This window comes from Varroa jacobsoni, unplaced genomic scaffold (assembly GCF_002532875.2).
Source record: "Varroa jacobsoni isolate VJ856 unplaced genomic scaffold, vjacob_1.0 contig00132, whole genome shotgun sequence".
NCBI lineage: Eukaryota > Metazoa > Arthropoda > Arachnida > Mesostigmata > Varroidae > Varroa > Varroa jacobsoni.
Genome location: NW_019214415.1, coordinates 182,751 through 196,376, shown reverse-complemented (window position 1 = coordinate 196,376; position 13,626 = coordinate 182,751).

The window sequence follows — 13,626 nt, the reverse complement described above, 5'->3', positions numbered from 1 at the left end:
TCTTTTCGTGCTCTGCAATGACTGGCACACATTGCTCATATACATTGGGACACAGTTCGCTATAATAGATATCCATACTGTTGATATACGATGTTGATTTACGTAGATTTGAAATTTAGGTAAACGAAAACCCCTCACGATGTCTAGAGATGGAACTACATGAACGGGTTGATCAGTGCTTATAGATAGGTTCCGATATGGATTGATCCACAAGACAACAAACCAAGAAACACGTGCGACTTCCCTATAATGAATAATGCTCATAAGACAAATTAGAGTTACACGAAACGAAACAAATCAATCCGATGCGCTAGCATGTGGGTATCCCAAAACATAAACCGCCGGTGACGATTGCATGTCTGCTAAAAAAAGAGCATGGAGGGACTTTTCTAATAGCCGGTATAAAAAAAAATATGGCAATACAAACCCATATTTGAATCGCATTCAAGACAATGTTTTATCGCGTATAGGCTAGCATTATTCGGTGTCCTAAAACTATAAAAATACGTGCGTATGAAAAACTACGGTAGCAAACCTGGGACACACAACAGCGTTATTGAAAAGTACAACAGAAATACTACCGTTAACAGGGATCTACCTGCGAAGGCCACTTACGAACTCCGCCAGAGTAACAGCTCAGCAAATCAGTCTTTTTTGTGCACATTCAAATAGAACAGGACTATACGCTTAGAGATCTATACACGTGTACGATTCTCTTTTCCATAAAGCAAGATCTATTATCTAATCAGATGATTATAATACGTAAAAGGACAACGTAAGGACCCGTAGCAATACGCTTCACTGAAAGGCTAAAAAAGGGATTTCTCGAACGAAATACAACATGACTCCAACAGAGTCGAGAACGGGATGAAACCACCGAAGCACTACCGTAGCGGATACCGGGGAAACGTCTTACCACAGCGAATACGGATATCGCATAGAAATACAGCATTGCGCCCGACGTTTATAGTACCGTAAATGGTCTACACACAGAGATCAAGACGTCAATGATTGTGTAACGTAGAACAACTTCTAACATATTGACTCATACTCCTATATATACACGAAGAAATATGCGCTCACTGTAATGGAATATGTGCGCATAGATGCCTTCACCGAGAGGCGGAAAACACCTTACCCATTTATATAAATAGCGGTATAATAAAGTCTTTCGTTAACGAAAAGGGTCAAATGCTACCAGTTTGCATCGAATCATATTACCAGTGGATAAAACGACGTATCGCTGAATTTTCTCTCATTTTTTTGACTTGTTGCAATCCATGATAAGACCTCGTATCAATATTTGAAGCAATAACGAAGTACTTTATAAAATATGCTCGTGAAGTTCGATTTTCACTTCATCGTACAACGTAGCTACTTCCATTCTTGAAAATGACGTTTTTCAGCCATTACTGTCATTTTGCAGAAAAAAAATCAAAGACGGAGTTGCTGTATGGAGCTGTTTTAGTATTATGATGATTACTAAGCATTGAATGATAAAGTGGTTGATAGCTTGCATGGGCTAGAACGACATAACGGAGAAACTGATATTCTTCCGGAAATTATCCTCGGATCGATCGCCATGATTGGGTAAAAAGAGCTTCTGCGAGCCGTGGCGGACCCATAGGAAACGTTATTCCGCTTGATAGAACAGTTCGAAGAAGGACTGTTGCTAGTCCGACGAACGAGCCTTAAACAAATGATTATCCGTGGCCGTCAGTCACTGTGTCCGTTTATTGCGTTCATGCTGATTATACGCATAGTAGTTAACGGCTCAATAATTGTTCTATAGATTCATTATATTAAATTAGAATGAAAGCCAACTCATCGACAGATTCCTATATTTCGTAAACATATTTTTTTTTTTTCTTTATTTTGCAAGCGTTGCGGTGCATCTAATTAAAAGATTATTGTTATTACAATATAACTAGCTCATTTCAAAGGATGGCATTTGAAGCGCAAGTCGAAGATGTAACGGCGAGTGGTTTTCCGACCCGTACTACCCAGCAATACAGTAAGCCTATAAAGACGATAAGAAATTGGGTATCACCTTTGAAGTCGTTACTTGAAGCTATCTATAAGCGGCATCGAACAACTGGTTCAAGCTGTGCATAAATGAGCGTCTGGAATATGGAGATGACCGTCGTGTTTTGTATGAAACGCTCGAAAGAAGATCAAGAAGGTCTCGCTTCAGATAATATTTTTCTACTAGACGTCAAATGGATATGTTTTAAATAATCTAATATTAATTTTTTAACATCGAAAACTATCGATAAAAAAGCTAGAATCCCAACCCATGCTGCTAGGATAAGTACCTCTATTTCTATACCGCTGTCGCCGTTGTTGCCAAGCTCCAGTTGGCAATGTGCGTGGCGAGCGCATGTTGACTTGTGCATGCGCGTAAGGGGCACGCGCGCAAAAATCGTAAAGGTATGCCTGCTATTGGCTTTGTCACCGTTACCACTAAAGTGTTGCTGCCCAGCCGACAAGACAGAGCCAAGGGGGAGGAATGGGCCTGTTTGCCAACGTTTCTTCAAACCGGCTGCTAGCCACATCGTGTGTTTCTGCTTTATTTTAAGTGTCTGCCTTTGTCGTTTCCCCGGCTGTGCCGCTTCCTCGACGAAAGAGGTGAAGGCGCTTGCGGGGGCATTTTTATAGTATTATAAGGAAAAAAAAGGCGTGATTTTGGGAAGACGATTTGGGAGACAATAGTACGTTGTTGAGTAGAAGGGAATTAGTAATAATTGTTCTTTTTGATGCTTTGGAAATTAGAAATACTGACCTATTTTATAGGGTAAGTAAGAATATGGAATGGAATAATGGAAGCATGTTAGTATGTTCACTGCGCAGGTCAAGTAGATTTTTTAAAACGTAATTCTTTCATTCCTGAGAGATTCAGCTCAGCTGGGTGCTTTAATTGCTCTTTTAATTCTCTTAAATGCAGTTATTCGGCAAATTATTATGTTATTATGCAAATTGTAACTAATTTTTTTGTTTTATTAGAGCTTGTGGATTGAACGGAAAACATAATGGCTCTCAAGTAAAGTCCAAGTTCACTCTACATCAATACTAAACGCTGTATGTGCCCGTCACTTGGTCGTAATCTATAAAATACAGCTTCTCGCACATGCCCAATCCTATATCTCCTTTAAAGTTGAATGAGAATACAATTATCCCAATCCCAGAATTTAAATTTGTAAGTTAAACTAGCCATTTACTCACTAGCCTGCCAATTTCAAACTAACCAAGCTGGCGCCCCAAAAATTGAGAATTAGCATTTGGTGAAGAGAACAGTTCTAAACGAAACGCCAAAAAAAAAATCATCAATTGTACAAAGTTCTCTGAATAACAGTGATCACTTTTCACAAATATTGACGTAATGTCAACCTATATTTAAGTTGATGAACTCACCGTGTGTTTGGTATTGCAATGATTAAGAACGATAACTTGCTAACGGAAATGAACGGGTATCATTTACGCGGTCATTTTTCGGTCATGCTTCGATGCTTGCGAAAAAGCTACATAGAAATAATATAAATAAGCTATAAAAACAGTCGGCCTAGAACAGCTGGCCAATAAATGATTGTAATTTGAGTGTATATCTAATGAACTTACATTATAGCCTGTATTAAGAGGTATCGACTATTGCACAGTTGGCTATACTCAAGTAAAATGAATACAGTAAAAAGCATGACCTTTATTTATTTCAGATGCACTTGAACTCTTTGAAATCGGAGGTGTTTATCGTGATTTGAGCTCTTAGCAGGCGAGTTACCATGAGCCATGAGAAGTACGAAAATTAAGCTTATTCTATCCGTATACGATGGCGGTAGAAAGAACTTGCCATATAATACTAGAAATAATAAGATACTGGAAAAATTCGGGAAGATTGTTGTAAACTCGAAAAGGAGATTCGTGGAAGACCCTTTCGACGATGAGTAACGACGAGTTGAGAGCTGCGATAGCCGCCGACCCATCTCAAAGCGTACGACTATTAGTTCGCTATTGTGGGATTTGTTTTTTAGAAATAAGGATGACAATATGCCTAGTTAGAGTAAATAACACGTTTTTTACGAACGCGTTGCCTCCATGAAGCGTTGCCTCATACAGATGTCGATCTCTTTCAGTACGAAACAAACCGTATGTGTACGCCTGGATTCGAACCTAAACCACCTCGTTTGCCCCTAAATTTAGTAGCTAGTCACGTCACCACCGCATCATTTCATAGAAATGTGTTATTATTTCGTTAGATAAACAATTTTCACGCTTCCTGTTTTCCGTTCAGTCTTCAAACAGATTTCACGCGAAAATAATCTTTAGAGGAAAGTTTTCGCTATCCCCCTTCACTCCCTCCATGTACGCATCCTTTAGCTGTTTATACCTAACGTTTTTCCAATTCTCCCAGCAGTGTCGAGATCTCATGGACTAATTTTGAATTGCAAAGAAGATCACTGATTGCGGAGGCAGAACGCAAATTCGAAACGCGAGAAGAAGTATTTGTTAGCACGAGAATTGGACATATTTCATGTTCATTATTACTTTACTTAATTATGGACTTCGGATGAAAAAATGCACGCGTTTCCGCACGCCAGTCGCCTCCCTCCGACCGGCACTTCTGATTTGGATTCGTTCGCTCTTTAAAGGTAGAGTATCTTTGGTAGACTGTGACGGTTGCGAATCTGGTTAGATATTGAACTGAGCAACGACTTTATAGTGATACATGTAGGAACTAACGAAAAAACATCGTTGCTACTATCGATGGCGAAAAATCAACTCAACTCAGGCCAAATTTTACCCGATGGCCTTTTGTCTTTCACCGGCGATTTCGCTTTATTATGCATAACCGTTTGGCTGACTGTTATGATTGAAGAACTTTGTTCTTCACGAAGGACCAGCATCCATGCCGTGCCCGTTTAGTCGTCTGACTGAGTTTCAGGTCAATCAATACAGCCACATAGGCCGACAGACGGGCTCGTACTATAAGAAGACTGTTTTGTAGCCTTTATCATCGCATCGTTTGCTGCGACTATAGTCAGCAATGATGCCGATTTTTTCATAGGGGCGCTGCTCTGTGTGGGTTCTCGCTAGGGGTCTAGGCATAAGGGATCAAACCAAGATGGCGTAGACACATGTGTAGGTCGGGAAAAACTATGTATTTTTTTGTTTTGCTATAGTGTTTGTATTGTCCGAATTCAAGAATGAACTAACCACCGAACAAAAGTCGATGGCCAAAAACAGAGAGAGCAAAAGTGTCCGCGGGCCATCAGCACTGAGAAATTTTAGACTAGGAAAACGAGGTTTTCTGAAGGAAATTAATAACGAAATTAAACCGTCCACCTCTACTGTGGGAACATAAATATTCCAGATACATTCTGTAGGTACACTTCAGAATCCAGAAAAGCATATACGTTTCTGAATGTAGCATCGACTTCTCGGCGATTCATACGATCAAACAAATGAAAGTCCCGTTTAGGTTTTAACTGAGCCGGGCAGATACCTAAATCAATTCGTTTTCATAATTTGACAGTCTCCAAGCATCGATTAAAAATTATCCACCGCTTTTCGTCGTAGGCGATTCGCCGACTGGTTAGGGGAAGCAATGGCGTCGTATACTTGAAACAAAGAGTTCAACTCCGGCTGGGCGTGTGCAAATGAATATAATGTTTAACTTGTAAATTTGTTGATAATATAAATTATTGCATATCGTGTCGTAGTATATCGATTGGGTGGCAGCTCGTACATATTGTCATGGTAAAGCCTGCACCAACTGAAATTTACCATCAAACCGCTAACTTGAGTCATACAATATACGCTTTTAGAACTTTTAATTCTCACAAAAACGTAAACAAAACGGCATCCTCTTGAGATGCCCATTTATCGCTGAGCTTTTTTAGTTATAGCGCTACGAGAGAATGCTAACAATGAGAAAGTGTTGTCGTGCCGCATTAGTTAGCCTAACTTTAAACGGCAACTCGATGTTTAAGTTATAAACATGATAACAATAGTACGAATCGGACAGAGACAGGTACACTTCGTTCGTTTCGTGCTGGAAAAAAACAATACAGTAGTAAAAAATACTATTATTAACAATAAAAACAAGAAGAAGTAGCTACGGCCAATGCTACAACATTGACGTACTAGGGCGGAACAGTGCTATAACGACGTTACAACATAGACTTCAAACTATAGAATCTTGCCGCAATATATGATTGTATGTAGGTGTGTATGAAAAGTATGTTTAAAATTACCCATTATTCTCGAATACAGGATAAGTGGTATTTATTCTACAGATTTGGAGAAATAAGCTCCGTCGAGACGGCCGAAATTCAACAATCAGTAACGCATTGCCTTGCTGCAGCGGTCCCCCCCGCAAGAGCACATCCATATATGCACACAGATTTCGAAAGGTTCTTCTTTAATTGTCGCTCCCATAGCATGCCTTATTCGACCAAGTGATCGATAGGGAGCACCAATTTCCATGAGTCGCGATTTCGTTCTGATCGATCGATCGATTAGGCCTTGTCCTTGAGGATTTGTCAATTTAACTTACTTAAGGGTCAACAGCAGATAACTCGATCGTTTCCAGAGAGACTGAAAACAAAGTCTAGAAATAGCAAAAGCGCACATCTATCCATTCTTCTTCGGTACGCTGCATCCTTCTTTCGAAACAAACACTAGGAGTTCATGATGATAGACAAATTTCGAATAGACAGTACTTGATAATATTCTCTATTACGAAATACTTTCTCCATTACCCTTGACCAGTAACAGATGTTCTCAACCCGAATTGGCAAAAATGCTACGCCATCGTTCAACATCGAACAGTTTTACTGCGTTATAAGCTTGATGATCACGGTGAGCTTTTTCGTATTGGGTTCGATTAAACGAGCTATTTTCCTTTCACCAAATTAACATTACAAAAAGCCGATGAGACGTGGTAACATCAAATAGCAACGGAAAAACTATCTTCGTCCTTTATCGTTCCTCGGCCGCGTACAGAATTCGTCTGGGTAGTGACTGTCGCCCTGGTTCCTCTACTCCTTCACCCCCCAGAGGGAAATAGTGGTATGACAGCGGCAGCTCGAATCGATGGTGGTAACTGTTACCGCAGTGTGAACCAACTCGTCATTTTATATATTTCCCCTTTCTATCTCGACTGGACAGACTTAGCCCAATCGAAACACTCCACGCTATTACCATGTATTTTTCATAGAATCCAAAAGAAGAGCTATGAGTTTCTAGAGCTAAGACCCTATAGAAATAGCCGGCCTTTCAATATATCCGTGTGTTTGCTTAAAAATGATTTTGTCCATGCTATGTCTGTGATAGAAAGCTAAACTGCGACAGGAAGCGAAAGCTGGGAACGTCCGGATTTCTTTGGCTTTTTTTTGGTTTTTGTTAGGTTCGAGCACCCCTAACCACACGAGGGCGAACTAGGAAGAATGCTATCCTGCTGCTACTCTCGCTGGGGGTTTCAGGCGTCTTTTTGCTTGTGCCGCATACGCGCACAGGCGTCGCTGCGAGCTGTTTCAGGCACGAAGAGTGTATTCGGCAAATGATAGAGAGACGTTGAAATGCCTAGAGAGTGACTGGTAGAAGTAACAAGCGTGGTCCTGGAACACAAAGCAGAAGCACTAGCTGACTGATGGACGCACTTCCAATCGAAAAACGCTTTGGCTTGGTGCCTACTGTGCTGGTAAGGTAGGACGTTTGCTATTGACGTCGCAAGAATAGTAGCTGACAAAGAAAAGAGGACGAATTGCTAACATTATATAGCTGATCAATTATGGAAGGGAGCACCGGTTGACCGTTCAAGATTGAGCTCCGATTCTCAATATTGTCTATCTATCTTCCATCAGACGCAACGTGGTGGTAGGTGATAGGAAGTACGTGTCCACTATTGCGATGACTGGATTGATTAATCAGTAGTACATAACTCTGGTGCTATGAATTATTAGCACGCATTAGAGCTGCTATAACAATTTCCAGTGTTGTACAAGTTGAAGATAGCAAATGCAGATATCTAAGATACAAGTTGACTATATGTACAACGGATAGATCTAGAAAAGCCAACAGTGGTTTTCTCTCCGTAGGATATAGGAACAGTAATAAACTACTAGTACGATTTTTCCAAAGGAAACACAAACTGTTCGTTGGCCACAGGGAAGGCCAGCAACCCCCGGGCCTAACAAGTGTTTCACACAACGAACAGCACTCAGGCGTAATTTTAATGAGAATACTTTTTAATCATTATGCTCTATGCGTAATTGTAATTGGTCGTTGTACTTTTGGCCGGCCTAACATGTCGTAACACAGCGAGTGTTGTTTAACGCTGTCAATTGCCTTCAAAAAAAACGTTTATATTTTTTGGAAAAAGGATGAAATATGCTTTGAGATAATTTATTGACGCTTTTGAAATACGTTAGATGTTTGTAGCTCTAGGTCTTTTATGCGTGATGCGATTCGTTTACGAAGTATAGTTAGCTTTCTTGTTGTCTCCAAATTTCTTTCCGTGTAAACTAAGATAATCCTAATTAGGTTCTTTCTTGAAGAGAACGTTACAGTTTAACGGCCGTCATGTCGAGTTTGTTTCTTATTGTTTATGAGTAAACTTCAGGTCGATAGAATTCAATGTGACACGTTATGTAGGGGCTCATAACAGAAAGCATATTGAACACTATCCGGCTCGACTCGTTCTCCTATCTTAATTGTCATAACGTTGCTATTTAATTTCGTGAATATCTCAGTATAATTAAATACGCTAGCAGGTAAACACTCTGCTACAATTGAAAGAAAGAAAGCAAAAGGCATTATTGGTGAAAAAAGATTTACCTTTCTTAATTTATCTTGTATTGTGAGGGTTGTCACCGCTCCGGTATTTTAAACTAATGCAACAATTCGTTGATATATATGTTTGTTTTTTTAGAGATGTTTGCGGACCCTTGTGGGTAGTTCCGCCTAGTTTTTAAACGATGTCCGAAAGTGAATTGCGGTCACAGTGCTATACTTTGAGATGGTGAGAGATGAATGGCGTCTGCTACGGGTCGTAGCAGTCATGGAATTCCGAAGCAAAATCTAGCTCGGCATGATAGAATCCCTGGCTTGCATCCCTCCTACTCCAACGATTACGCGGCTTTGTTTGTAATACTATTAAGGACCTCTGCCTAAGTAAACTATCAATGATGACTTTCATAGATTTTAGTAGGCAAACCTCGTTTACAGAGGCAACGCTTCTATCCTAGAATCACTTGATGCACGGTGCCGTGGGGCTTTGGCCCGGTGTCCTTTAGCAGTAGTCAGTAAATTAGATTCCAAACAATTAAATATTTTTAGTCCAAGACAAAGAGTACGTGTTTATATATATAAGTCTGCGATTTGACTTGCATCGTTGTCTTAAACATTTAGTTACTGATATTACTACTATTATTACTCCATCACTCCAACGGGCCCAGAAATGGCCCGTTGGCGACATTTGTTTGCTTTTTTCAGTTTTAAATTTTCGTTAGGCGTATAAGGTATAACGTCACTGCGGTGCTATGGTAGACGGTATAACATCCGAGAACACGAATATCTCGGTCTTTTATATGTGCGTCATGTTATTATTAAATTAAATAATATGCCAGACTTGTCGACGTACATACGGCTGTTTTATACCTAGCCGATTTTTCCGCAGTGCTTTAGCTGCCCATGGCTAACGACCATATACCGCTGTAATCAGTATAAAAAAGGTACGTTGTCCTTTCAGAAAAGTAATTTCTAAAACTAAGTTGTGATCGTCTCGCTGATTGGGACGATGAGCAGTTGTCGACGCGTTTAGATACGTCCACCGACAAAAGGGACGCTTGTTTGCAGTAATTAACTTGTAAGTGTTAACGAAACAAACTACAACTAAACTTTATCATTATGTATTTGTGACCGAATCACATTAACTTGTACTATTATTTCACTTTGTTTGCAGATATAGCTAAAATCAATCAAACATATCGCCGGAAAGCAGCCACGAAGGGGAAGCTTACGGACGATGGGCATACAATTCAACGACGGTCGGTTGCTGATAGAATAACACTGCAGGTGTTATTCTATGATGTAGACTTTTTGTAAGCTCGTTTAGAAATCACAGTACATCACATGAATGGATCTCAATCGCAATGAAATATAGACCAATGCTTTACAGAGGCTCGCGTGTTATGCCCCCTGCTGAGAGTACTTTTACTATTGCCTTCGAGCTTCAGCCTTCGGTAGTTGGAAGTTTGCTAAACGATTTAGATATGACATAATGATTATACTTATTATCGGTGAAGTTCGAAAGTGGTGGCAGGGCATAGGGTATCATTATCTAGCGCGGCGAAAGCGGAAACCGTCAGAGAGCCAAGGCCACCAGTCGCGTGATTACTCCTTATTCGCGCTATAGTATACGAATCTTTGGGGGTATATATTTGAATTTGGCTGCAGTGCTTTTTAGTTCGATCAGAACAGCAGCTAAGCGATGTTGATTGTATCATTTATGGCACATCGATCTTCTTTTCGTGTCTGGGTATTTTTATGGGCCATAAACAGCTTAATTGTTGTTTGGTACGAAAGTTTAGCGGAGATCAGTGTATTAAGTTGTAAGTTCAATTGGCCGATGTTGCCACCTCGTCTATAACTGTTTAGAAGTACTTTCTGCTACACGAGCAGATCTAGCTTTCGTTCGTAAAGGGTTTGGCTAACAGGAACCGTAGCTTTAGTATAGGCGACAAGTGGCAGTTGATATCTTTCATCTGGACGAATATTATGAACATTATGTTATACTCGTTTAATCGGTAGTTCAAATCAGCTGATCAGATGAAGCTGAAGAATATCCACAGGTATTATTAGATAAATCAACATCACATACATATATAATACTTCTCTAACTATTTTTAATTAAAAATTTAAGTTACGTGGCTAAAAAGTCAGCTTTTATCAACGTGTTCAACAGGCGAGCCTTTCTCCTTTGTATCGTAAATAGTTGAATGGTACAGCAAGTTACCGCGTTTATACCTAATGCCGTCCCGAACCGCCGGCAACTTTAACGGATTACTATTTTCATTTTGAGTAATTAGAACTTCAGCAGGAATATCGATACGAGCGAGAGAAGCGTTTCTCTTTCATAATCTTAGCAGTCTTCAGCAGCTTTCTTCGCAAGAATGTATTGCACAGTTTTTGGAACAAGTGTTTACAAAGGAACATGTTTTTTTCAATAGAAGATGTCTTCAATTAAAATTCGTTTTGTGAGTTGGCGTTCGTAGAGAAACGCTCTCTTGAAAAGCGGTCTCACCAGAAAATTTCGTGTCTTTGTAGTCTCGTAGTTCTGATGTTCAGACGGCTGTTGTTGAGCTAGCTCTCGAACATAAAGTCAGATAGATCATTGCATAAGATTTCCAATCGACATATATTGCGAACACGGTCTATTAAATCTACGCGACGCTTGTAGAGAAGGTAGAAATGGGTCGACTACATTTCCTAGGTAGCAGGAGAGATGCATCAGCCAGTCGAAGCTGCTTTACAATGCCCCAAAGAGCAGACTAATGCCTATAGGAAAATTTCCCATGACAGCTGACGTAAAGTGGTGGAACCGAGTAAAGGACCTTACTGTGTTACAACTGATGCCCCTTTACTATGTAGCTTCATTCAAATGAGCTTCGCTTGTCACAACATTATTTTCCGCAACATATACCTAAATATCATTTTGAAAATAATTTATGACGGTGATGATGATGATGATGGTAAGTGAAAAGTTAAAAAAGCCGAACATTGGATGCCGATAGTTGATCTATATTAGTTTACGTGTCCCACTGCGGCTGGCAATGACCGCTGGCTGATTCTGGCTATCGACAGTTTGGTACAAATTGTCGATAGTGATAGCAAGTACCATCATCCTTATGTCATATATATATATACAAATATTACTATAAGTTAGCATCGTTTCGAGAAAAGTAGTTGCTGACCTGTCTTGCGTATATGCGTCATTACGAGATTATGATGCCGTTCAAAAGAAACTCTTATATTCAGTATCGCATCATATTATTAGCTATATCAGTATTTAAGCTATAAAATGGGCGTTCTCATATCTTAAGCAACTAGTTGCACTGGTAAGAAACGCGAGTTACCTTGACGAAATCACAGTTTAATACCACTTTACGGTCAGGGTAAGTCTGGAAATAAACATTGGGGTTAACCGCAATATGTCGTCGCCTTTCTTACAAGCTGTAGTTGTGCCGTAGAATTGAATGCCATACCCTCTGTAGAGATGCCAATGAACGGAGCCAGAAGCTCCTAATAACCTCCCTAGGCAATGAGTGTTAAATGGGTTATAGTTTCTTTTATTGGCGCGTGCAGTCGACAGTAGTCGTCGTCCTCAGTGTACACAGAATCCCCCACAGAACGCAAAAAAAAAACCTATTTTTCGAAACCCGTCTGTTCACTACCGATCGATTGCAAATGGCTATAATTTTTTTGCATAATTTGCTGGCACCTGTAATCTGAAGGTTATGCTTCTGATACGCAGAAAACTAAGTGCGGTTCCATCGATCAAGTGAAATAGGCTCCATTAGAATGTGGTCTGCATTCCTGATTTCAATAGGCCACTGGTAGCTGTTACTGTGTACGTCATTACACAGCAGGCCATGAATATGTCCTCGTAAACGAAGTAAACCAGAAACAAGCGGCCCTTGTCAGCTAATAATGTAGACAAATTCGCTTGGCATTTGCGGCCTCCTCTCCAAAGGGACCATTCAGTACAATGCACCGTTTGTTTTTATTGCACCAATCAACAGCCTCAGATCCTGATTAGTTCGCGGCCTTTAAAAGCGTCAAGCGTGTGACAATTAAATCGTTGACGCTCGTCAACAAATTTGATTTCCTCTACGTTCGTCGGATACGCCTGGTAGCTTCGACAATACAGCCCAGTCATAGCGTGATGGCGTAAATGCAACGTGTTCGTGTGGTCAACTGAAACGACTTATGGTAATCTGGGTTCGGTCCCAGCGCGGACACAGTCCGCTTCATACTGGGAGCCAGATAGCCGTGAGAATGTCCAACGGCGACGAAAAAGACTGATAGGGAGACGTCGATGAAATAAAGGTGGTGGTCAAGTCGCAGTTGCGTCGAATTATAGATAGTCGTGCGAACACTTTGCATACAATTTGGCTAAATTTTTGAACAGAGGTCTGCAGCAGACTGCAATAAAACCGCGTATCAGTATCGTCGATCTAGATAGGATTTCAGATTAGCTAAAACCAAAGTAGCACATATGACTGCATCGGTAAGGTGCGACAAAGTTCGTTAATGGCCTTTTGGCACCTTGGATCTGACGGCCCGTAGTAATTAACAGGTAGTATATAGTTCTAACACTACATAATATATAATTTTTCCATAACTGTATTTGGCAAAGGTGGCAGCAGCGTTGTAGGCTTCAAAATCTCATAGCATTGGTTATTCTGTTAAACAAATCATATCATTAGTTGTCGTTAAGGAACAAGCAGAAAAAAGATTTTTACTTTTGATTATTGCGTAAAACGGCGCCAGCCCGCAGGATTACTTATCGAAACAAACAGAGTATATCTAGTAAATGGTGCATATATACTATGCTGAGTAAATTTCATA